This window comes from Miscanthus floridulus, chromosome 14 (genome assembly GCF_019320115.1).
Source record: "Miscanthus floridulus cultivar M001 chromosome 14, ASM1932011v1, whole genome shotgun sequence".
NCBI lineage: Eukaryota > Viridiplantae > Streptophyta > Magnoliopsida > Poales > Poaceae > Miscanthus > Miscanthus floridulus.
The window spans coordinates 90161010-90187339 of NC_089593.1; the positions used below are offsets into that span (position 1 = coordinate 90161010).

The 26330-nt window shown below is 43.2% G+C and overlaps 1 pseudogene; it reads left to right on the forward strand.

Annotated features, from left to right (window-relative positions):
- The window catches only part of LOC136503964 (uncharacterized), a 12276-nt pseudogene extending 9717 nt beyond the window's left edge, over nucleotides 1–2559 (forward strand).
- The last annotated feature ends 23771 nt before the right edge of the window (nucleotides 2560–26330 follow it).

Here is a 26330-nt window from a genome sequence, read left to right on the forward strand (position 1 = left end):
AAATGGTGGCGGTGTGCTTATTCCTGGAGCAAATTGTCGGGAAATGTTGTTCGCATCTAAAGTCCCTTGTAAAGAGGTGTTTGGGACTGCTTGGACTGCAGTACATAAGACTAGAGTTCCAGGAAATGTTGAAGGGCGGCTCCAGGAGTCCCGGTGACCTGCACTGTGACGATGTGAAAACATCCATTGGTTGTTTTATTCTTGACAAGATGAGGTCCGATGAAGTGAGTGGCTGGGCATCCTCCGAAGAGGAAAATAGACAAAGAGGTTGCCAGCTTCCAGGCTTCTCTGTCAAGGTAGCTGTTAAGCCATCGTCTGAGGCTACCGATACGAATGAGATGATATACGTGTCTTGTATTCTCATGTGGCACATTGCAACATGCTACTGCGAACTGCACGACCAAGTTCATGTTGTAGACGAAGACAACAAGGATCGTGGCGTGGCCACGGCTCTGTCCAAATACTGTGCATACTTGGTGGCTTCAGCACCGCGCTTACTCCCTGGCCGCTTCGAGACTACAAAATGGATATACGCTCAAGTCAGGGAAGTGGTGATTGGTTGGACGAACGGAACAGGAGACAAGTTACGGGCAATGGACAGTTGCGACACGGATGATATTACACTTAATCCATCTGAGGGTGTTGGATACTGGGTCTATGCCCTGGGTGTCAAGCTGGGGAAGGGACTTACTAATCAAGAAATGGCTCCAGCTGATCGGTGGAAGTTGCTGGTAGATTTCTGGGTGAAGGCATTGGTGTACGCCGCGCCATCGGACGACGTGGAGGAGCACATGCAGTACCTCTCGCAAGGTGGCGAGCTCATCACCCATCTCTGGGCGATGCTCTATCATGCCGGCATCCAGAAGTGGCAGCTGAAACCGCCTGCACAAGACTGCAAGATGGGGTGGGATTTCATCTTTCGGATTGGATCCTGGGATGACCTCGCGCATCACATGGTACGTACTAGATCCCGGCCGGCCGGTCTACTTTATTGCTTTGTCATTTCTTTTTTCTCATGCATTACTCTCTGTATATCGGCTATTTATTTGCACTCATAAATATATTTGCTCAGGTTCTATTTAAAATATGTGTATAATTTTGGCAAAAATAAAAAGAAAACTTTCCTTTTTCGACGGGTTAAGGTAAAATTTTCTATATTCTTGTCAAAATTCTTCATATGGATCCATATGACGCCCTAGAGTCATGCCATTCTAGGCAAAAAAATCTTCCTACTCCGGTCCACACATCCTATATAGAACTCCACCTAAAACCTGAATTCCACCGAACTCATTTCCTTTCCTAGCACCCATGCTCAAAGACCCCCTAATATAATTAACGCCATCTCGGCCCCCATATGTCTGATGCTCCGATCCACCATTGTGACTTGTGTTGTTTATATTTCTTCATTGTTATATGCAATTATGATCTATCATCTATGATGAATTACTAGAGATAGTTCCTAGCAAATCATGAAAAAAATCCTATGGATAAACCTTAAGTTTGCTCAGTCCCGATAAAATTTATTTACTGGTATTATAAACACCTTGTTAGGGAAAAAACAAGCAACCGGTGAATGATGGTCACCCATCAGAGGTCTGGTTTGACAACGCCAGCAACGGCGCCCTACAAGATGGCGCTTCCTCGAGTAGGCCTCCGCCGTCCCCTGGAAATGCTCACACAACATCCGCTCTTCGTCTACCTACTACTTGATCGAGGAGTATACTCTAGATACTACGGGATACTGTGTATTTACCGAGTGTGAGTAACTACACAGTCTCCGGTAGTGAGAGATCGAGTCCAGAGTGAATTAGTGTGTGTGTGTGTCTATATATATATATATATATATATATATATATATATATATATATATATATATATATATATATATATATATATATATATATATATATATATATATATATATATATATATATATATATATAGCTGGCTACAAAATAACTTATTCAATAGCCACTTTGAGTTACGATAATTACTATGTTAATTTACGAGATTATAGTAACTCCTTACTAAGTGGTTTACTATAACGTTATGGTAAATATCTCCATCTGTTAGTAACCCAACTATCGTAAATATGTATTAACATTATCGTAAATTAGTATATAAAATTATCGTAAATGGAGGTGGCTACAGAATAACTTATTTTGTAGCTGGCGTTTCATTATGGGGTGAGTGGTTTGTTTATGCAGCAATGCTTTTTGCTGCTGTGTCTGCGTGCCACTATATATGCTTGCTGAGAGTGATTTGTATGTTTCCCTTCCTTTCCTCATATATGTATAAACTGACTCCTGTGTGTATTTTTAATTTCCAGGCCTTCTATTAATAATGGAAGTAGAGAATAAATTTGCATCATCCTCTGCCCATATAGATTGCTTTTCTGTTGCCATGTAAATGCAGCCTCTATTTGTGTGGGATTATTTGCCTGGTGTTGTAAGTTTGACAGATCTACTAGCTAGCTCTTCCCGTGCACAATCTTAATTTATTCTAACCATGTGCTTGTTATGAACCTTCACTACCAATTCGCAATTACAGCAGTACTGATACAATTTGGGGGAAGAATCAGAGGGAGTTTAGACTGGGAATAGCAAGGAATCGGGAGAGACAGCAAGAACAGGTACAGGAGTCGGACAGAGGAGGAAGAGGAGTCGAGTTCGGTATATTCTTTTCGATGTCCGTTCCCGCGTCGCTTCGGTCCTTTATTGTCTTGCTCCTGTTCCAACGGAAGCTGATTTTTTTTTAACGAAAGTCAAGCTGATTTGGGAAGGCAGCCTATGATTTTGCTTGCCATGCAGCAGGAATCCACGCGAGGGAGATAACACATCATATACAGCGGCGGGGCAACTGCAGTTGCCGGCCGGAGCACATACACACAACATTGTTAATCTGGAGAATGTATGTGTATCTCATTGTCGTTCAGAACAAATAATACTGAGAGGCCGATTTTTATAGCATGCAACATTAATTTGATTGTAGCCTTGCCACACATCATCACACATTCACACTTTAATAATAGTTTAACATATGCAGTGGCCTATCAATTAATATATAAATCCGAGTTTCACACTTCACGCAGCAGTGGATTGACCCGCAAACAGACTTGGTACTTTTCCATATAGTTCATACACACCGCAATATAATAGATGGTTTTATTTCTCTTAATTAAGCAGCAGGGCCATTATTACCTTGTTCGTGTGCTTTGTCGAAGAGTTCCTGTGCTTGCTTCACAAGTGAAGCTAGTGGCTTATCAGTCTTGGTCACCTGATGATAATTGTCATCAAAGAGCATGAGGCAGTTATCGAGATCTGACAAGCCCTTGGAGGATTTGGATAGTACATCCATGAAACTGTGGTCTATGCAGACTTTGACAGAGCTGGGCTCGAGCTGCACCATGGAAACAACCAGTTGGCAGGAAAGCTTAACTACTCGCAGGCATTCAACTGTGGCGTCATTGTTTGTCTCTATCATCTCCTTAAGCTTTATCACGAGCAACACTATGTCGACAGGGGCAGCACCGATGAAATCATGTGCATTCACCATCGTGCCGTCGCATATCGCCACAGCAAGGGATAACAGGGCCACCACGAATTCCTTTTCATGTTTACTGGATGATGATGATGATGACGGGTTCCCTCCGTGGTCTCCTCATCGTTTTGTGCTGCATGATTGCTGTCTGCTCCTGCTACCCCAGCAGTAGCGCCATCGCTTTCTTCTCTTTGGATAGATAGTATGAGTTGAAAAACCTGATGCACCATCAGTTAACAATATGTTGAAGATGATAAGCTGAAATGAATGAATGTGCAGGAACGAAGATGTAGTCATCTAGATGGGTATGGGGTTACCTTTGTCAACATCTGGATCACATCCTGCCTAGGAAGTTGCCTGTGCTCATTCGTCAAATGTGAACCTAAGCACTTGAGGATTTCTGCCGCCCAGGTTTGAGTTTGAGAGCCCTTACTATTGCCTGTAAGCATGCAGGTAAGTTGGCCAACAACGTGACCCTCAGAACCACTTGGGATGAGCATCTGCAGGATATCTGAGGAACTTCCTGCGTCCAGCACAGGGAGCATCTGTACCAGTGCCTCCCCTGCTTCGTGTCTCAATCTGGTAGCCTGCTCTAGCTGTGTCTCTTCTTCTTCTTCTTCTTCTTCTTCTTCTTCTTCTTCTTCTTCTTCTTCTTCTTCTTCTTCTTCTTCTTCTTCTTCTTCTTCTTCTTCTTCTTCTTCAATGGCAGTCCTATTGTTGTTGTCACCAGTACAAATGCCATCCTTTTGTGGAGCTGCAAAGAAGATGCCCCACAATCGGGAAATGAACTTGTGTTTGTCACCTTTGCCCAAGCTCGTCAGAGTCTTGTTGTCTGAAGACGCCAATTCTGCAAGGATCTGGATGGCTGGTGCCTTTAGCACTGGGCCAAACTTGTCACCCTCTAGAATCCTTGTCAGGTTAGCGACGGCCTGTGTATTGCTTGCGGTCTCATTGCGCAGGCTTATGTTGGCTTCACCAGGAGCACGGATCAGCCAGGCTAAGATCCTCAGTGATCTGCTCAGTATGTCGATCCACTCACTGTCATACTCCTCTGCTGCGTTGTCAAGGAAGGCGTTGGATGAGTTCAGTGGCGCTGTGATCTTTGAGAGCAGGACATGGTTGTTGCATATGTGCACACAGTTTCCTTGGTGCTGGATGAGCCTCTCGAGGTCAGTTTCCTCCTCATTCTCAAAGGTTTTATAGATGTAAATGTTGAGCAAAGATAGGATGCCCCGGTATACGAGCCCACAATAAAGGTTCCTTCCTGCCTGCTCGTCCTCCGGCTCCTGCATGCTTTTCGTCGTCGTCACTGCAGTTGTGGGCAACTGCTTATTAGAGGCTTGTTGAAACAGTGAAGCTATGTGATCCACTGCTGAGGGGAACTGGTCAATGTGGCGGAGATCGCCGGCAAGAGCCGCAACAATCCTAGTTGCACGCTCCCTGATCTCGCTGTCGCCCACCTCGAGCGTTTCATAAGGTTCTCAAGGGGGACCTTGCAAGGCAGCAGCTTGGGTGCCACCAGTATTTTGTTCCCGACGAATTAAGGTGTCCAACAGACGAACCGCGTTACGGCGATCATCCCGAGATTCGGAGCCGAGCAGGCCGACGGCAAAGGTGATCAAGTTCCAGCCCGAGGTCACTTGTCCTTGTGTGCTGCACATCTTTCTGGTTTCTAGAACGTATCTGAAAACCCAAATTATCAGCAACCCAAGGCAGGCTTCAGCAACAACGGACCATACAGCAACCAAACAGCTGAATGAATATCTTGGCGCCAGATCATCAAGTAGTCCAATATATGCCGCACCCGCCGCAAACATATATGCTATCGTTTGCTCTAACAAATCTGCTACACTGTTCAACAGTAAATGAGTTTAAAATTAGGCAACTGTATTAATTAATGAGTTAAATACATCAGGGTCCATGAATTTGTCACGGTGTACCACTTAGGTCCATGAACTAGAAAAATGCATTTATAGGTCACCTAACTTGTTAAATAGCGCACCGTAGGTTCATAATGCTTTGTCAGCGCTTTCTTGCTTAGGTGGCATGCCAACCTGGCATGTTTTTTTTCCATCTAACCCCTCACTCTAGGCCTGTGCATGGATTATGTGATCCACCCAATCCAGCCACCCAAAACAAGCGCACTGGAGCAGCACGAACAACGTGGTCCTAGGGCACGCGGCGATCAGAGCAGTGGAACGACGGCAGCGTTTGTCGATGGTGATGGCCGCGTCCTCCGTCGCGTTTGTTGTGTCCGGCAACTTCACGCCGCGTAGCCGCAGGAAGTCGTTGCCGGTGCATTTGAGCCGCGTCACGCACCTGCACCCGGTGACGCTGTCCCTGAGCCCCCAGTCCCGTGGCGACGCTGGCGTGAATTGAACCCATGCATGCAGGCGCACGCCGGTAAGCCGCTGCTGGTGTTGCAGACGCCGAAGCGCTACAGTGCACTCGACTGGTTCAGCACAAATTGTGACACGCCGCCGCCGCCGTTGCCGATGAACTGCAGCCCATTCATTGTTGTTGGCGACGAACTTGAACTGGAACTGCGTTGGCGACGGCGACGGCGACGGCGACGGCGACGAACTCGAACTGGAAGTTGCTGTTGTTGGGCTCTATCTCCGGCTCGCCGCTGAACTGCAGCCCATTCCATGGCCCGTTCTGGTACACGGAGCTCCCAACGATGGCAATGGCACCGGCGCAGGCGAACGAGCTTTCCCAAGTCCGTTCACGTTCCAAAACATTACTCTCATTTGGATACCGAACAATTTAAAACATTCCTAGAGCTCCTAGAACAAACCCCCGCCTCTCCACCCTTGGAGAAACTGAGTTGTTCTTCCTGTTGCAAGGTAAAGGCACCCATGCCTAAATCACTCAAATCATCTTCCATCAACTCTCCACCCTTGGAGCTTATTAGAGGAGATCCATGAATGTCATCTCTGTCCTTAATGTTTTTAGAGGCCTTCCTCCCCACACCCCCCTTGGTGAGAATGGGAGAACCTCTCTGTGTATTTGAAATAACTTTCATGGCCAAATTTTCAAGGTCACCATCATTTTTCGGTTCAATTCACGCCAGCGTCGCCGCGGGACTGGGGGCTCAGGGACAGCGTCACCGGGTGCAGGTGCGTGGCGGCTCAACTGCACTGGGAACGACTTCCTACGGCTGCGTGGCGTGAAGTTGCCGGACACGACGAACGCGACGGAGGACGCGGCCATCACCGTCGACAAACGCCGCCGTCGTTCCACTGCTCCGATCGCCGCGTGCCCTAGGACCACGTTGTTCGTGCTGCTCCAGTGCGCTTGTTTGGCGGAGGGCTGCCGACGGTCATGCTGAAATTCTGACCCATGGGTCTTATGGATTGGATTGGGTTTTGGGTGGCTGGATTGGGTGGATCACATAATCCATGCACAGGCCTAGAGAGAGGGGTTAGATGAAAAAAAAAACATGCCAGGTTGGCATGCCACCTAAGCAAGAAAGCGCTGACACAGCATTATGGACCTACGGTGCGCCATTTAACAAGTTAGGTGACCTATAAATGCATTTTTCTAGTTTACGGACCTAAGTGGTATACCATGACAAGTTCATGGACCTCTGGTGCATTTAACTCTTAATTAATCTACAATGTCTTACTAAAACTCACAGCTGATGGTGTACATGGGAAATGGGCCCACAAACTTCTACATTGCCTGCTATAGCTCTATATAGCTTTTCAATCGACAATTGGACATGGCACTACAATACTACTAGTTCTCGCTACTGCCACTGCCACTGCCATAAAGGACATTTTAGCTAGCTATTTTGCTTAGCCGCAAAACTTTTTTAGCCAAGCTAATCCAAACCGAGGCAAATATATATTCATTTGCTCACTCTAGATGACTATGATCTATATAACACCATTGTGTGTTCATTATTTAGTAAATGATGTAGTAAATAAACTATTAAATAACCCTTGATTTATTTGTTTTTAAATTTTAATGAGTATTAGTGCTCATTTTAGCCTTGAGTGTGTTGATTGATTGAATAACTATGAAACAATGACATGTAGAGAAATTCTCCTAAAGCCCTGGACATGTATTTGAATATTTATGTTCATAAATTTCTTAGTTCCATATATTTATGCATAATTTATTAATTAACGGTTTTTACGCTTTCTATAAATTAAAATCGCTAAATGAAATAGCTCCATCTGCACCTCACTATATCTTTTTATAGCTCTTAAAGTAGGGATCTGCTAAATAGCTTAACCTACTAGTTAAAACATTGCAAACCGGTGGCATGGCACATCTTGTATGGTACCAGACCATGGGCTCAATTGTTGGCCTAGACACGGCACAAGCATAGAGTAACCATGCCATGGCACCTTGGTCAGCCTAGTGAGGCGATGAGCCTATCGATTGTGTCGATGTCATGACAATTTCATAGACACAACCAATGAGCCTTGTCAAGCTTATAACTAAGAAGGCTGTACGGCAGGCAAGCGTGTAGAGATGTGATGCACTGCCATGAAGCAGGGGTGCCGTCATTGTTGGGCACCATCCACCAGCCACAGGGTGGGGCAAGGAACTGTCGAGTAGGGCCACCATGTCAAAATATGGCGTTAGAGTTTGGGGGAGGGTAGAGCAGAAGTTTTTTTTTTTTGCGAAACAGGGTAGAGCAGAAGTTGTGTCACGCTTGTAGTGTCATCGCCTAGGGAACGAGCTAGTGATACTGTAAAACCCTAGAAGTTTAACAATTGCCATCTAGGTTCAATTTTCAAGTAGTGGTATTCAATTTCAATTATTACTTACTCCAATTATCATTTTTAGTTGTTATTTTTATATCCTTTATGTGCCAATGTCCGAATCATAGATAATTTCCACCAACTATCATCTTCAAGTGGTATTCAAATTCAACTAGTATCATTTTGCAACTGATATGTTTGGACTTAAAATTCTAGTGCATGTTTCCTACAAGTAATTCAAACACTTGTATTCACACTTTTAAGGGTGGTTACTCTATGGTTTGAGATCTTTGAGACTAGCACTGTTTTCAAGCATAACTTGTGTGTATTCTCATTGTAAGGAAAATCAAGTCATGTGAGATAATCAATGGTTTGAAAGGAATCAACACTGGTAGAGAACCGAGCTTTACTCCCGGTGGGGAACCCCCTCTAGTCCCGGTTCCCCACCCGGGAGCAAGCATCCGGGACTAAAGGGGGGGTCCTTTAGTCCCGGGTCAGGAACCGGGACTAAAGGAGGACCTTTAGTCCCGGTGGGTAACACCAACCGGGACTAAAGGTGCCTCCTGACATGCCACGATGGCCGGCACCTTTAGTCCCGGTTGGTAATACGAACCGGGACTAAAGGTTTTTTTCTTTTTTCTTTTCTTTTCATTTTTTTGTTTTCTTTTCAAAATAGGTTTTCGAAGTTGTATTGTACGCTGCTAATTATACATTTATACGCGCATATAGTATGTTTCGGTTCAAGCACAATGAACGTATTAAATCACACAATTCAAGCATAGAAATATATATATATATATATATATATATATATATATATATATATATATATATATATATATATATATATATATATATATATATATATATGCATCATATATATATTTACATGCATGCATGCATATGTGTATTTTACATTATATTATTTCATGTGCATATATTACAAAAGATTGCATTATAGTTGTTGTGACATAACAAGTTTCTTCTCATCCTCTAGCTTGGCTTCAATGGCAGTGTTGGGTCGAAGTAGAACTCGCCCTTGGAATCGATGACCTGCTCATTAAAAAATCCAGCTATAGACTCTTGAATTGCTTTGATTTGGTCTTGCCGTATGACCTTTTCCTCCAACCATCGAGTCTACAGGTTTGAATTAAAGGAAAATAAATTAATATATGTATATATATATATATAAAGACATAGTAACACAATCAATAATAATAATTAAATGAATATATAGTGTATTTTTAACGTACTTTGAGTCTCTCTGTAGGAGTTCTTTGGGAGAGCACCTTGATAAACTTGCAAACATAGTAACCACAGTAGTTGTTCCCCTGTTCCTGCCTCAGACACCACTTTACGAGAAAAAGATTTGTCATCCAATCTGGTGATCCGGTGAAAGCTATATGTTTAATTAATAAAGATGATGCGATTCAGGGGACTTACTTTCAATGGGATTACATTCAGTGGCGCTTTGCATTTTTCCATGTGTTGCTTCTCAATAAAGGTTTTCCAAACACTGCCCAATAAAAAATTTGCCACGTCATCAGATATAGTTAATCATCATGTTTGTGTGTATATATAGTTGCTAGAGATCCCGAAATTACCTCTGGATAATATCTATCATATCTTGGTAGTCTTGTTGTGGTTTTCTCATCGAGTCATAGATTATCAAGTGACTTTTCACCAGATCGATGTCCATCAATATCCAGTGATTGCTGCATGTGTTTATAGGATATAACGCATAACACTCATTAATTAACTAGAATCAACATATGAGCCATTAAGGCTATGATCGACATGATTAACACTCACTTGAAGTTATAGGGAAAGAGTATATCCTTCTTGTGGCGTTGGTTCACTAAGAAGTTCATGAGGTTACTCTCTGACTCAGACTTCCAATTAGTCATTGGAGTAATTGGGTCTTTGAATACTATATGGGGATCAACAAAACCAATTTCATTGCAGCCTTCCTTTCTGAGCTCTGTCATTGTAAATCTGCATATATATAGTACTTGTTAGGATAATTTATATGCATATACACACATATGATGAGTTTAATAATAGATCGAAAGAATTATTACTTACAGGCAATAGCAGTTAATGATAACTTTGTCCAGAGAGGTCAGGTGGCATAGTTGATGAAATTCTACAAAGTCAACATACATAACATCATCGCCACGGAACCAATGTTCGTCTCTAATTTTGACACCAACGCAGAAGTCTCCACTGGTAGACGCCTGCATATACCACTTGTTTAGCAGGTACATTTGCGTCCCCAGATCAGATAAGGCTTGAGGGTTGTATAGACTCTGGCCTAGTACAAATTTTTTCTTCCAAATATCAACCTCCGCCGCACTCTCAATGTTTCCATCACCAAACATCTGGTAAAGGTCGAGACCAGTCTCATCAAGAAATTCACCAAGGTGATCCAAATCGACATCCGGAGGTATGTTTGCCTGATGCATTAATCCTAAATTCGAACCATATTCATTACCAACAACTAGCGGGGGGATTGATTGGTGCGCTTGTTGTCCGAGTTGGGCAACTCCTTTCCCTGCCCGCTTCTTTTTCTGTGCCGCCTCAATTGACTTGGTGAGAGTGCGGTCATAGTCTGATAACGTTGATTTGGACGGCTTACGAGATTCCCGCTGTTGATGCTGGTAAGAAGTCACCTTTTTTCTTAAAATATCCGGAGCTACGAAGAAGTACGGTTTCTCTGGGTTTCTCCTTGCTTCTTGATTCATTTTAAGTTTGTCATAGAATCTAGACATGTCTTTTTTATATGCATCAGTTCCTTCTTTCTTCTCTTCAGATATTATTTTGGGAATAGCCCTTGGTTTCACGGTGGCTTTCTTTGCAGGCGGGGACTAGTTCTTCGTTTGAGGGGCTGGCCTCTTGCTAGGCTTCTTGGTAGGCAGGGGCGGGGGAGGCGTTGGAGACCTCCTTGGAGGTGTTGGCAGCGGCGTTGGAGACCTCCTTGGAGGTGGCGGCTGCGGCGTTGGAGACCTCCTTGGAGAGGGTGTGGATGCAGCCTCGTCTTCCAACACAATGTCATCGTACAGAGCACTATGATGATCTGGCGATTGAACAATTGGATTTAGGTTGGGGGAGGATCTGCTACAAAAAAAGGAATGACATATTATTATGAGCAGATTGTTAATTATTTAAGCCAATACAAATTAATGATGTAGTGTTTTCATCCGCACGTACCTATGGTGAGGTAGTTCAGGAGGAGGTGGAGCCGACATCCCTAGAATGATGATGTAGCGCTTGCGCCATAGAATGAATGTCTTCTCCGCTTCTCCTAGAGTCTTCTCGCCATCACCTCCAGGAATGTCAAGAGGCAAATCACTAAAACCTTTTTCAGCTTTATCTACCGAGATGGTGGCATATCCTTCTTGGATTATATTCCCATGAATCCTTGGTGTCTTGGTTCGGTCGATAGGATTAACAAGACCGATAGCCACCTTGATTGTGGAATTCTCCTTCGGAATGTGTAGCTCACACGTTGTACAAGGTTCAGTGACGTCATCCACAGGGAAGCGCAGTCCTGTGTCCCCTTGATTTGGTATCTCCGTGGAAGCGCAGCTGCTTTTCAACTGAACAGATTGGCTAATGTTGATTCCTGGCTCTGATGCCTGCTTGCTTGCACTCACTGCTATTTGCACTTGCCTTTTGATTTCCTCCTGCATTCTCGCTTCAAGGTTTTTTTCCCGCTCCTGTGCTTCAGGCACCGCTTCCTCCAACCTCTGGAGCCGGTGTGCCTCTTCTTCCTTCTTTCTCTGGCGACTTCTGTAGGAAGGTCTGTCCTGAGGGAATCCATGCTCCCACGAGACACTTCCTTTGCCTCTAGTTCGGCCACCATGTTCAATAGTCCCGATGGCGTATGTCAGCTCATCCTTCTCTCTGTTGGGCCTGAACGCACCACTAGCAGTAGCTCTCTGAGCATAAAACAATCTTCCTGCTGCTTCTTGCAATCTTGCGCCATAAACGCACTTCCTTGTCTCCTGGTCTAGTGTTCCCCCATGAGCGAAAAACCAATTCTTTGCACGTTCTCCCCACTCGAGTGATTCTGGTCTGATACCCTTGGCAAGAAGGTCTGCTTCCATTTTGTTCCACTTCTTAATGGCAGTCGGGTAGCCACCTGATCCCAAGGTATGGTGGTATGTCTTCTGTTGGGCATTACGTTGGTTCTTTATCACCCGACTCACACCCTCTTCCGAAGTCTTGTACTGTACAAACTCATCCCAATAGGGCCTCTGCTTTGAGATCGGGCCTGGGACAGTAAAATCTGGTGCTATGTTCTTCTTGACATACGTCGTGTATAGGTGTTTCTGCCAAGTCTGAAACTGGGTGGCCATCTTCTTCATTGCCCAATCCCTAACTCGCTCCTTCAATTCATCACCATCTATTATATCATCATAATCATCTGTTTGGAGCGTGAAATGTACCAAGACATCATTCCAAATTAACGCCTTGTCACGATCGGAGACAAAACTGATATGAGGAGCATTGGTCTTCTTCTTCCATTCACGGGTACTAATCGGGAGCCGGTCCCGTACAAGGTAACCACAGTGGTGCACAAATTTCATTTTATTCGGCCCCCCCGGTTCTCCTGTATCCACATTGAACTCCGAGATGATGAAGCGACCCTCCAATGGCTTTTTGGGACCTCGAACATTTTTACTCTTCGTTGTAGTTGTTGATGTCGATCCAGAGGGCTACAAAACATAAACATTATTTTTAATGTCATGAGCACACATAAGACATATGATAATATATATATAGCTAATAATAAAAAATATATACTTGGCCAATATGTTGTTGCTCATTTTGTTCAAGAGCTACGTACTGACTCCCGTCATCTACATCCTCTTGCACGTTATTTTTAGCACCATCATCGCCGGCAACTTGAGTGCCAGTGTTGATCAAATTCATCATCAACTCCTCCTCATCCATATTTCTCGGGTCGGCCATCTAGCTTCAAAAAACAAAACCAATATATAGTACGTCAAATCTTTGCTTATTACATGCGTAAAATCTACAAACAATATGCATTATTAAATCTTGCCCCTCGATCACGGACGCAATTCGCCACACTAGGACGAACTACGTCGGTACTAGGGCGAATTAGGGCACGAGAAAGGGCGGTGTGACAAGAGTGGTGGTGCTCCACTCCGCCGTATATATGTCTGTACACATGGGTGAACGAGGGCGGCGGTGCTCCGCCGTATACATAGAAACGCATGGACAAAATGCATATGAATACAAATGACGTATATATACGTGTCGGCGCGGTGGCCGGTGTGCTGACGACGATGACGTGAGGCGGGCCGGCGTGCTGACGACGACGACGACGTGAGGCGGGCCGGGGCGGTGTCGGTGCGTGATGTTGTGATCCTATGTACCATGTGATCAACCATGTAGTCATTCATCATATGAGAAAATTCTATGTTAATAATATAAGTATAAGTCATTATGAAATGTAAGTATATGTGTCTTATTGCTCATATAACCATTACTATTTCCGAAATGATAAGAATTTATTTTCTTCTTCTACAGGCGATCTCTGATGCTATGATATAAAGTTTGAAGATAGTCTTCCCGGAAAAAAATATGTAATGCTCATATTACTTTAGCAACATTAATATATTATATCTGTATATTCAAAGTTCACAAATGAAGAAACATGTGATATTTTTGATAAACTAAAAAACGCTTAGTTTACAAACTGGGTATCAAAATTGAGTTCCTATTTGACCATTATATATCCTACAACAAATCCTTCAAAAAAAAAGACCCTACATGAATATATTTGGATAAAATTTCGTTAACAAACATTGATCTATGAAGATAGAAAAAATTCTTCTATTGAAACTGCATCTTGAAATAATGGCATATCATATAGTGATGAATATATGGCGGTTGATGGGCTGGATCATTAGCGGATGGTTCGTAGCGTTGTTTCCAAATAATATATATAGCGTGTTTATTATACAAGCCATGGATTTACATCAATCTAATTAATTTCTAAAGTAATTTCATTGGTGATCCTTAATTATACTTGTCATTTAGAGTTCCAAATATTCAAAACTTGCCTTAAGATATGTTTTTATTTAAAATCATTTAGAGTTCCAAATATTCATTTTTAGTTTCTAGATTTTGTGATTCAAAATTTGGAATTTTCAATCGACCTCGACCGTTGACATGGCTTACACCAAAGTTGTAGTTTTCGACGTGATCTATAACTCGGCAGTGGAGGGCTCGGACGAATGTACAAAGAGATCGACGAATATATCACCTCGAAGCTCGGTAGTGTACGTACTGGAGGGCCTCGGGCCGGCGCGGTGGGGCAACGCGCGGTGGAGGGCCTCGGGCGTGGAGGAGGGCGCGGTGGAGGGCCACGGGCAAGCGCGGAGGAGGGGCACGGGCGCGCGCGGTGGAGGCCGCACGAGGAAGAAGACGGCGGCGCCGGTGTCACGGAAGGCGAACGGACGCGGCGCGAGGAAGAAGAGGGCGGCGGTGTTCGACGAGGAAGAAGACGAGCGGATCGATCTGCCAGGCGCTGGAGGTTATATAGCAGAGGAGAATTACTCCCGGTGCCAGCCACCAACCGGGAGTAAAAACCCTTTACTCCCAGTGCGTATTACCAACCGGGAGTAAAGGTATACCTTTACTCCCGGTTGGTAACACGCACCAGGAGTAAAGGCTTTTTTTTGGCGGGCCACGAAACTGCAGCCCACCTTTACTCCCGGGTGGGCTTCCCACCCGGGAGTAAAGGTGGCCTGCAGTTTCGTTTCCCGCCTGTTTTAAGCAATAGTCTTGTTAAATACAATAGAAATGCAATAGTTTTTATTAAATACATAGTAAATTAAATAAAAGGCATAAAATTATTTTGTTAAAAATATGAATTTTATTTTTGTTTATTGCACATAGGAAAAATCGATAACCTAACTTTTTTTATTTTTTGTTAGAATTATAAAACATAATGTAACTAATATTTATTATTTCGTTAATGCAAAAATGTAGTGTTTAATTAAAATTATTAAAATTATTGGTTTTGGACAGAAAATTTGTTTTCACATCATTTTAACGTTAATATTTTAATTTTTCATCACTCAGTATCCTAATTTACCTTTTTGAGAGAGAAATCCCACCAAATCAAACATTGATTTAATTTGAAACATGACATAATAAACATCTGAATTCACAATTATTACATAATATCTCAAACACACACTATATTAAATCACTATATCATCAAGTGGGCACAGCAGTGAACTTCTTCTTTACGTATGTCCCTTGGTTATGATCGCTTCGTAACCATGGAGTGTCCTCATCATTTACCAAGATGCTAGGGTCTTTGTTCACTTTGAAGGGCGGAATTCGGTCATCCTTTTCATATTCTTCTGACATGTCCGACTTGTCCTCAATTCCCACGATGACTCTTTTCCCTGAAAGAACTATGTGGCGCTTTGGCTCTTTGGTTGAGTCATTATCGTTTTTCCCTCTTTTTGGTTTGGTAGACATATCATTGACATAGAACACCTGATTCACATCCTTGGCAAGGACGAATGGTTCGTCTTTGTACCCAATATTACTAAGGTCTACTGTTGTCATTCCATACTCGTTGTCTACTGTTACCCCGCCTCCGGTCACCTTGACCCATTGGCACTTGAACAATGGGATCTTCAAAGTAGGTGCATATTCTAGTTCCCATATTTCATCTATGCGTCCATAATATGTCTGCTTATTCCCATTCGGGTCTGTGGCATCTATGCGGACACCACTGTTTTGGTTGGTACTCCTTTTATCTTGGGCTACTGTGTAGAATATGTTCCCATTTATCTCGTACCCTTTGTATGTGACGATATGCCATGATGGTTGCATAGCCAATAAATACAGTTGCTCATGGATGCTCTCATCACCTTGACATTTTTTTCGCAACCAACCGCCGAAAGTTTCCATGTGCTTATGCGTAATCCAAGCTTCAGTCTTCCCTGGAAACTCGGATCGTAAGAGATCCTTGTGTGTCTCAATATACGGATCTACCAAAGAGGAGTTCTGTAGAACTGTGTAGTGCGCTTTATTGAAATAATCATCATCCGTACCAATATATGTTTTCCTCCCTAGTGTCCCCTTTCCGCTTAGTCTCCCCTCATGTCTCGATTCAGGAACACCAATCGAGTCAAGGTCAGGAATAAAGTCAACACAGAACTCAATGACCTCTTCTGTTCCATAGCCCTTGGCGATGCTTCCTTCTGGGCGAGCACGGTTGTGAACATATTTCTTCAGGACTCCCATGAATCTCTCTAAGGGGAACATGTTGTGTAGGAACACAGGACCGAGAGTGAAAATCTCCTTGACTAGGTGAACTAGGAGGTGTGTCATAATATCAAAGAAGGAAGGAGGGAACACTAACTCAAAGCTGACGAGACATTGAACCACATCATTCTGTAGTTTAGCTAGATCAGTTGGATCAATTGCCTTCTGAGAAATTGCATTGAGGAATGCACATAGCTTTACGGTGGCTAGACGTACATTTGGAGGTAGAATTCCTCTTAATGCAACTGGAAGTAATTGCGTCATGAGAACGTGACAGTCATGGGACTTTAAGTTACAGAATTTCTTCTCTGGCACATTTATAATACCCTTTATATTCGAGGAGAATCCATATGGTACCTTGATGTTGTTTAAGCATTCAAACATGATTTCCTTCTCCTCTTTGCTTAGAGTATAGCTAGCAGGACGTAAGTAATGGCGTCCATCATCTGTCTTCTCTGGATGCAGGTTGTCTCTTTCTCTCAAACAACGCAGGTCCTGTCGTGCTTCAAATGTGTCCTTAGGCTTTCCATACACACCCATAAAGCCTAGCAGGTTCACACAAAGATTCTTCGTCAGGTGCATCACGTCGATCGAGCTACGGACCTCTAGGACTTGCCAATAGGGTAGGTCCCAAAATATGGACTTTTTCTTCCACATGGGTGCGTGACCATTAGCGTCTTTCGGAATAGGTTGGCTTCCATGTCCTTTTCCAAAGACGACTTTCACATCATTGACCATATCGAGTACATCCTCACCGGTTCGGTTGCGAGGCTTGGTCAGGTGGTCTGCTTTCCCTTTAAAATGCTTACCTTTCTTTCTTACGGGGTGATTTGCAGGAAGAAATCGACGATGGCCAAGGTACATGACCTTTCGACATTTTTTCAAGAATACACCTCTAATATCACCGAAGCAGTGTGTGCATGCATTATATCCCTTGTTTGACTGTCCTGAAAGATTACTTAGAGCAGGCCAATCATTGATTGTTACGAACAACAATGCTCGCAGATCAAAGTGTTCCTGTTTGTACTCATCCCACACACGTACACCTTCTTTATTCCACAAAATGAGAAGTTCATCAATAAGTGGTCTCAGGTACACATCGATGTCATTGCCAGGTTGCTTCGGGCCTTGGATGAGCACAGGCATCATAATGAACTTCCGCTTCATGCATAACAAAGGAGGAATGTTGTAGATACTTAGAGTAACAGGCCAAGTGCTATGACTACTGTTCTGCTCTCCAAAAGGATTGATACCATCTGTACTTAAAGCAAACCTTAAGTTTCTTGCGTCATTTGCAAACTCCGGGAATTCTCTGTCGATTGCTCTCCACTGGGACCCATCAGTAGGGTGTCTCAACATATTGTCTACCTTACGGTCTTCTTTGTGCCATCGTAACAATTTTGCATGTTCTTTGTTTCTGAACAGACGTTTCAAGCGTGGTATTATAGGAGCATACCACATAACCTTGGCAGGGATTTTCTTACGTGGACGTTCGCCCTCAACATCACCAGGGTCATCTCGCCTGATCTTATACCGCGACGCATGGCATACCGGGCATGCATCCAATTTCTCGTACTCTTTGCCACGGTATAGGATGCAGTCATTAGGACATGCATGTATCTTCTCAATTTCTAGCCCCATAGGACAGACAACTTGTTTTGCTTCGTAGGTAGTGGCGGGCAATTCATTGTACTTCGGAAGCATCTTCTTTTGGATTTTTAGTAACTCTTCAAATCCCTTGTCAGATACACCATTCTTTGCCTTCCATTGCAGCAATTCTAGTGTGGTTCCCAACTTTTTCTGCCCTGTATCACAAGTTGGGTACAACAATTTCTTGTGATCTTCTAGCATCCGCTCGAACTTGATCTTCTCCTTTTCACTTTCACATTCTCTTTGTGCATCACGAATGACCTGACAAAGATCATCAGCCGGCTCATCTTCTGTGGCTACCTCTTCTTTAGCTTCTCCCATTGCAGTATCATTGAAGCACGCACCATCAGGAATAATATCATTGTCGTCCCATTGTTCTTCTTCATCTTCTTCCATTACAACACCGGTTTCTCCGTGCTTTGTCCAACAAATATAGTTTGGCATGAAACCCGACTTGAACAAGTGTGAATGAAGAGTCCTTGAGCAAGGATATTCCACCGTATTCTTACATATGGCACATGGGCAGCACATGAAACCGTCGCGTTTGTTTGTCTCGGCCGCACGTAATAAAGAATGCACGCCGTCAATGAACTCTTGTGAGCGGCGATCAGCATTATACATCCCATGACGGCTCATCTGCATTACATGACATAAATATCATATTAAAACCTAGATCATAATTAATTATTTATACAACATGCGTGCCACCACAAAAGATACAAATTTATGAAAGCATCGCTACAATGTAGACAATCCCAACTACTACTAAAAGAACTAAAGCTAAAATACATTTCAGGAGCACAAGGATTTCGCGACCAATCTCAACTAAAACAGACAGATCCCCCGATTGTGCAACATCTTTGGGCTTCTTCGGCTGGATCACTGCCTCATTAGCCGCCGTATCTGCCTGTTGTGCAAGATATTTTTGCACGAGTTCAACATACTCTTCCTCCCAGTAGAAGCCTGAACATCGTCCACTGCCATCCCACTGAAATTAAAACAAAAAATTAGAACTTTAATCACAACCATCATGAAAATAGGTATAAACTAACCATAATCATTAAATACGATAAAATAACTCACATTGCGATCCGGACACTTGTAGAAGATACGATCCTTGTTGGGACCCTCCTTCTTCACTCGGTACTCCATCACAATCTTCGTCTCATCACGACACTTGCCGCATGGAATGAGAGGAAGGCCCGGCCTAAGTCGCTTTGGAAACCCATGAGAGGCCGAGACCCCAGAAGCAGTTGCCATCTACTCTCTATACTCATTTTTTAATACACTATAAATTTCTTCTTTTATAAACAAATAAAATTAACAAACTATAAAATTATCTAGATCTCTAAACAATGATATTTTTAATGGTCATTGTGTTCTCGTCTTTTACTGCGGCAGGTAAGTAATTCATATGATATTTCCGCAAATTAACAGAAGAATGGGAATGTACACACATAACAGACTACTACGACGATATCGGGACGTGTGAATAAATAACCATCCGTACTAGTTGACCTTGCTTACGTGATCATCTCGGCGAGCATTTCTCCACCGGACAGCACCGTACTTGGTTAAGGAAGAGCTCCGATTCTATGAGGAAGGGAACACGGTCTCCCACGACCGTTGTCGCTCTCCCTCGTAGAATCAAAGCTCCTCCTTGATGTCCGTTACCGCTCGACAGAGAACATGCTTGCCGAGCTGAACACGGTCCGCAAGTTCAACTAGTACGGATTTTCTATAATTTTCTAACTATTTTCTAAGTTTTTATTTATATATACTACGTTTAGGTACGGTGATTGACAGACTACTACGACGATATCGGGACATGTGAATAAATAACCATCCGTACTAGTTGACCTTGCTTACGTGATCAGCTCGGCGAGGATTTCTCCACCGGACGGCACCGTACTTGGTCAAGGAAGAGCTCCGATTCTACGAGGAAGGGAACACGGTCTTCCACGACCGTTATCGCTCTCCCTCGTAGAATCAAAGCTCCTCCTTGACGTCCGTTACTGCTCGGCAGAGAACATCCTCGCCGACCTGAACACGGTCCGCAAGTTCAACTAGTAAGGATTTGCTATAATTTTCTAACTATTTTCTAACTTTATATTTATATATACTTTAACCTTCTTTCATGTAAATATGCAAGCTTAAAGTGATTTTGAGCTCAAATTGCTTACAAATGAAAAAAAACCACAATAAAGAACCATAAATATATATAGTGAATAAAATGGCATAAGAAAATGGTAAAAAATGAGAGTATGAGATTGGTAACCTTTACAACTGAAGAATCGACGGAGGAATCGAAGAATGGATGGAGGAACAATGGAGGGAGGGAGGAAGCAAGAACACTACTGCAGTGAGCTTCAAAATGTGCTGAGCTCGGGCTCGGGGAGGAAGGAGGAGACGGCCGATTTATAAAGGGAGAACATTTAGTCCCGGTTGATAGATCCAACCGGGACTAAAGGTAACTTTCCAACCCCGGGCGCAGCCACGGCCCGGGAGTAGACCTTTACTCCCGGTTGGAGCCACCAACCGGGAGTAAAAGTATACCTTTAGTCCCGGTTGGTGGCTCCAACCGGGACTAAAGGTCCCTGCCACCTCTGTCTGGCGCAGTAGCCGTTGGGCAGGGACCTTTAGTCCCGGTTGGATCCACCAACCGGGACTAAAGGTATTTCTAGTCCCAGGGGCAAAAAATTCCGGGACTAGAGCCCATTTTGGCCGAGGATCAAAGGTCTGTTCTCTACTAGTGCAATCTTCAATTCAGTATCATTTTGATGTTTTCAATTGGTGTATCTTCAATTCATTTCATGTCTGCTATCTCCATGCAATATATAGATTAAACTCCCTATTTGTGGTTTAATTAGCTAGTTATTATGCTTATGTTTTGCTTCCCAACATATATGTGCATACACTTAGGGAGAGCTTAGTCTATGTAATGTGAGTGTCAAGTACTTTGATCAACTTCACTCTAATCCAAAGGATCACAATAATGGACACTCCCTTGTGCTACAAATGCCTTGTTGGTGTTTGATCCCAAAGGGGGGTAATTTATGGACCAAAGCAAGCCTATCCAACAATCAATACCAAAATCATCAAATAAAAATTTTCTTATTGTTATGGTGATTATAAGAGTAGTGGGGGAGTTTTGGTTCTAGAAAGGGAGTAGTGGATTAAGGGGGAGGATTATGTCCATAATTCCACACAAGGGGGACAAGTAGATTTGGTAAGAACATGGTAAGGTATCAAAATTGGTTTCATGTACCATTCAATTTGTATCATTCACATTTATTTGTATCTTGTTCTTACATTGCATCCAAGCAAGTAGGTAGGTTTCATTTTTGGGATCCATTATTGATTATGGTGATAGAATCACAATGTAACCATTGTGACTAATGTTGTCCTCTACTATACAAGGTTTTAGTCCTATGGATGGAACCATGTACTTTGGACAAGGCGAAAATGAAGATCAAATGATGGACATCCCAAGCAAAGGATTAGAAGTTGTGTTGAAGACTCTAGGAGACAATAAAGAAGTCTTAGACCTCAAGTAGAAGCCTAGATGAGAGATGTGAAGAAAACAAGTTCATTATGCACTAGACGGCTACACAAGAGTTCTTAGATGAGCACCGGATATACCAACTAGAGAATAGACATATTGCTAGTTGGATCCGTCCGATCATTGTTGAGCCCAATGGGAAGCTTTGGTGATGCAACGAAGCTCAGCACTAGAGTTTATATGGCTCCACTGCAAATGAGCGACAAGAAGATGACTCATCATAACTTCCAGTGGTCAACAGAGACTACAACATCGGATTTTAGGTGATAGAGAAGCTGTAGAGACCGTGGAGAAAGACAGAGTGTATAGGCCATGTCCAGAGGCTATATAGTACCATTTTATCCTCGCCAGAATTCTCTAGTGGTCATCAGAGTGCCACTACTAGAGCTTAGGCTCACCAAGGGTAGCAATGACTAGTCCAATGCTAGCTGATGTGGTGGACACCGAATCTATGGTAGTGTCAGCAGAGGTCTCTGGTGCTCACCACACGAGTGTAGTCCTTTGCCAATGGAAATTTTGATGGGTGGAGACTATATATACCCCCATGTTCGGTCATTTGAGTGTAGTTGGAGTTGAGGAAAGTGGCGTGTGAGTTGAGGCTCATTTCTTTGTGCTCTAGCCACCAAAAGTGCTTAAGGAAGATTAGGCAATTAGTGTTAGTGCTTTGAAAATTGCTTAGTTAGTTAGACACCGCTTGTTAGCACTAGCTTTAGATTTAGGCATAGTGCTTATTAGTAACATCCCATGCCATGGCAAAGGCATATAATGTTAGATTTAGGCATAGGCATAGTGTTAGGTCTACGCCGCTTGTTACCACCAACATCCTAGCGGCGCCGATGAAGCCTGCCATGGCCGCACCACTGCAGAACCGATCACAAAGTGTAATCAGTACCATACCATCGGGCAACCAGACCAGAGGATTGGGGGTAAGGCCCATAGGAGTGGCAATAGTTCAATTGCTTGTAACCCTGAGTTCGCCTTGACTCCCTCCATCCGGTGCTCGCGCTATTTTGGCCAGGGTGCTCATCGTCGGTGGGGTGACGCGCCAGTGTCCATAGCAGAGCGTCACTGCCATGCTCGGTCGCACGTGGCCAACTCTGCTTGGGCCGCCTCTGACCGAGCCATCACCTTGGACAAGCTCGCTGTAAGCTCCTTATGCTCACCCGCTCACTCGTTAGTCTTCTAGCTGCTCTGGCTTGACGGAACAGTCGCGCCGCTGCCACCACGGATAGTCGCTCGCCGCTGCAGTTCACACCAGTGCTCCTTCGAGTCCCTAACCGCCACCCATCCTTGTGCGTTTAGCCGTAGATGGTGGTCGGCCTCTTACTTCCGTCGTAGCACGCCTAGGTTGCCCGACGTAATCACCCTATGCCGTCGACCACCGCGCCGGCGAGCGTGGGGATCCCCAGGGACCTTCCTGTGGTAAAGGTGGAAACATCCGAGGGTTTGTTTGCAAAACCGCTGTCGGTAGGAATAGTGCGCATAGTAGTCATGTTATTATCTAAAAGCTCGGGGGCTTTTCTGCAAAGTCGTCATCGCGCGCGGTCTCCCTCAGCCTTCGGCCGCGTTGGGCCATCGCGACGCGCGCGCAACCGCTCCCGCGCTGGGCTGCTAGGATGAATTGATAGCCACTGGCCCTTTTCTTTTCCTAAAGCATTTTCTAATTTAGTTTCTAAGGTAAACTTGTAAATTCAATATAAATTTGTGTAGTGGACCAAAAATGGTGAAACTAATTTTGTTAGGTTTCTAAAATTGTGATCTATCTGCTAGTATATCTTGTTCACATAGTTTTATAATATTTTTAGGAGTTCTCTAATTAAATTAAGATGCTTAATATTGTTAAGATAGAAACTTGTAGGAATTTTTGTGATAAATTGGTGATAGTGTTGGCTCTAAAAATTTCACAGCAAATTTCTAATATTATTAGGTGATCACTGTAATTTTTGTAGCTCCAGAATAGTTAGTGTGCTAAGATAGCTAATGAGTCCTAGTTCGAATATATATTAAATCCATGAAATAGAAAAAGAAACAGCTTGGGTTTGTATAGCTAAAACACTTGTTGGGAAATAACGTTTTATTTGACAACATGGATACGTGGCCTAGTACGTTAGTCATTAGAGTTATCTCGTAGCTTGAGAGGCGTAATCGTCTTTTAAGGGTTGTGATTGTTGTTGATTAATTAGACTCTGGGTTGCATCCACATATATCATAATAGGGATAATGATGGATCGTAGATTCATCTGGACTAGCGGAAAAGATGGTGTCTTGATGATCGTGTCCCTATGATGGAGTGCTAACTTTTGGTTATATCTTAACCAGGCAAGCCGCGGTACATAACCCCTATTATTCTGCACTTTATTTTATGTTTGTGCATTAAGTTTTAAGGAGTTGAATAAAAACCACTTGCATATATATATATATATATATATATATATATATATATATATATATATATATATATATATATATATATATATATATATATATATATATCCTTATCCTATGAGTCCTACTAGTATGTCAAGATCGTGTAGATTGCTATGCTATAGGATCCAGTAGAAGTCGAGTGATTACCTGTCACTCGCGAGAGATAAGAAAGATATTATTGTTGTTATTATATTACTATCACATGGAATATATATGGATGTAGCATCTGGTTTTAAGGACAAAACTAGATACACACCATATGTGAGCCCAGGAAGTCAAATCTCACATATAGCTATAAATAAAGGTGATATCAATAGACAATGCTTAATATATAACATACTAAGTGTAAAGGACATAACCTTAGATAGCAAACAACGGAAAGACAACTCCGATCTTCGGGTGAAGACTCCAATTCCACAAGAACAACTGACTAGTTGATCACAAACCTATTTCCTTCAAACTCTAGCAATCTGGTACCCATCCAGGATTTTTCCTAAGATTTAAAAATTAAAGCAAGCATAAGTACACGTCGTACTCAACAAATTTAACATGGGGTTCATGAGGCTCAAAAGGCTGACACTGGTTTAACTGTAATTAGCTTTTAATGAGTCATCTTTTAGCAATTGAGTGACAACAAGTTTATCCACAAGCCCATATAAACACATAATCAGGTAAACATGAATAATGAATAGCATAAATAGTAATCATTAGTGAGCATCTTTATCATCAGTATCATCAGTGTTCATCATCTATTCCATAAGCAGCCGTCACGGCGCCGGTGCCTGGGACGGAGTCTTTGCCGAGGGCCGTCTCCGGGGGCCCTCGGCAAAGAATTATTCTTTTTTTTTGAAAAATCTTTGCCGAGGGCCTCCAACCATGGCCCTCGGCAAAGAAATGTGTAGAATGTTTCCAAAAAATCTTTGCCGAGGGCAATGGGACGGCCCTCGGCAAAGAATTATTCTTTTTTTTAAAAAAAATCTTTGCCGAGGGCCTCCAACCGTGGCCCTCGGCAAAGAAATGTTGCAGAAATTTTATTTTTTTAAAAAAAAATCTTTGCCGAGGGCAATGGGACGGCCCTCGGCAAAGGACCCTTCTTTGCCGAGGGCCTTGGTCATTGCCCTCGGCAAAGAGGCAGAAATTTAATTTTTTTTTTGTTTTTTGCATTCCATCGACACAAGCATTTTATATATATACATATATATCAACCATCACATATATATATCATACAGAACCCATTTTCTCACAATATATCACAACCATAATTGTGAACCACAAATCACAATATATTACAACGACAAGTCACACGTTTATTACGACAAGTTCATGAAATCCAAGCACAAGTCAGAACCATAAACCACAAATATTACAATAAAGTCCAACCACATCACCTAGCACTAGTCCTGATCAAGGTAGCCTATGAGACGGTGGTGAAGGAAAGGCGGGATCACCCGGTGACGCACTACCAAATTGATTGGAACCCGCGGACGGAGGCTACACAAAGGAGCAGAGATTGCATGTGTGAGTAATCCGGGAAAACAGTTTTGGAACTTAGAGATTGCATCTAGTAATCTAAGAATACAAAAAGATTAGACTCAATTGAAAATTTCGGCAGCACCTCCCCTGCACGGGGAGGTTTCCAAAACCTGCAAGAAACAACGGCACGAACGCCGACATCCACAACGGCACGAACGCCGACATCCACAAAGGCACGAAGGCCGACATACATGCAAAACACAAGCGAAAAGTGAACTTTCATACTTATAGGAGTAGCTGCAGGAGTAGGAGGAGGAGGAGCTAAAAACTGCACAGGTACACCCGATGCTTGCCCAAGACTTTGCATGATCACCATCATCTCCGCCATCTGCTTCTGCGCGGCCTCGAACACGACCTGCTGGGCCTACAGCTGTGCAGTCAGTTTCGCGTTCTGCTCTTGACTTTGCCTTTTTGTTTCTTGTAGCTCGGCCTGCAATATTTCACTCCAATGTATCAGTAATGCAAACCTAATTTAGGTGTGTAAATATCAACGTACGATGAGTAAAACAGGAATTACCTAGAGTGCCTGGACCTGCTGCAGTGCTGGAGAAGGCCGTGAGCATATGGGCTGGCTG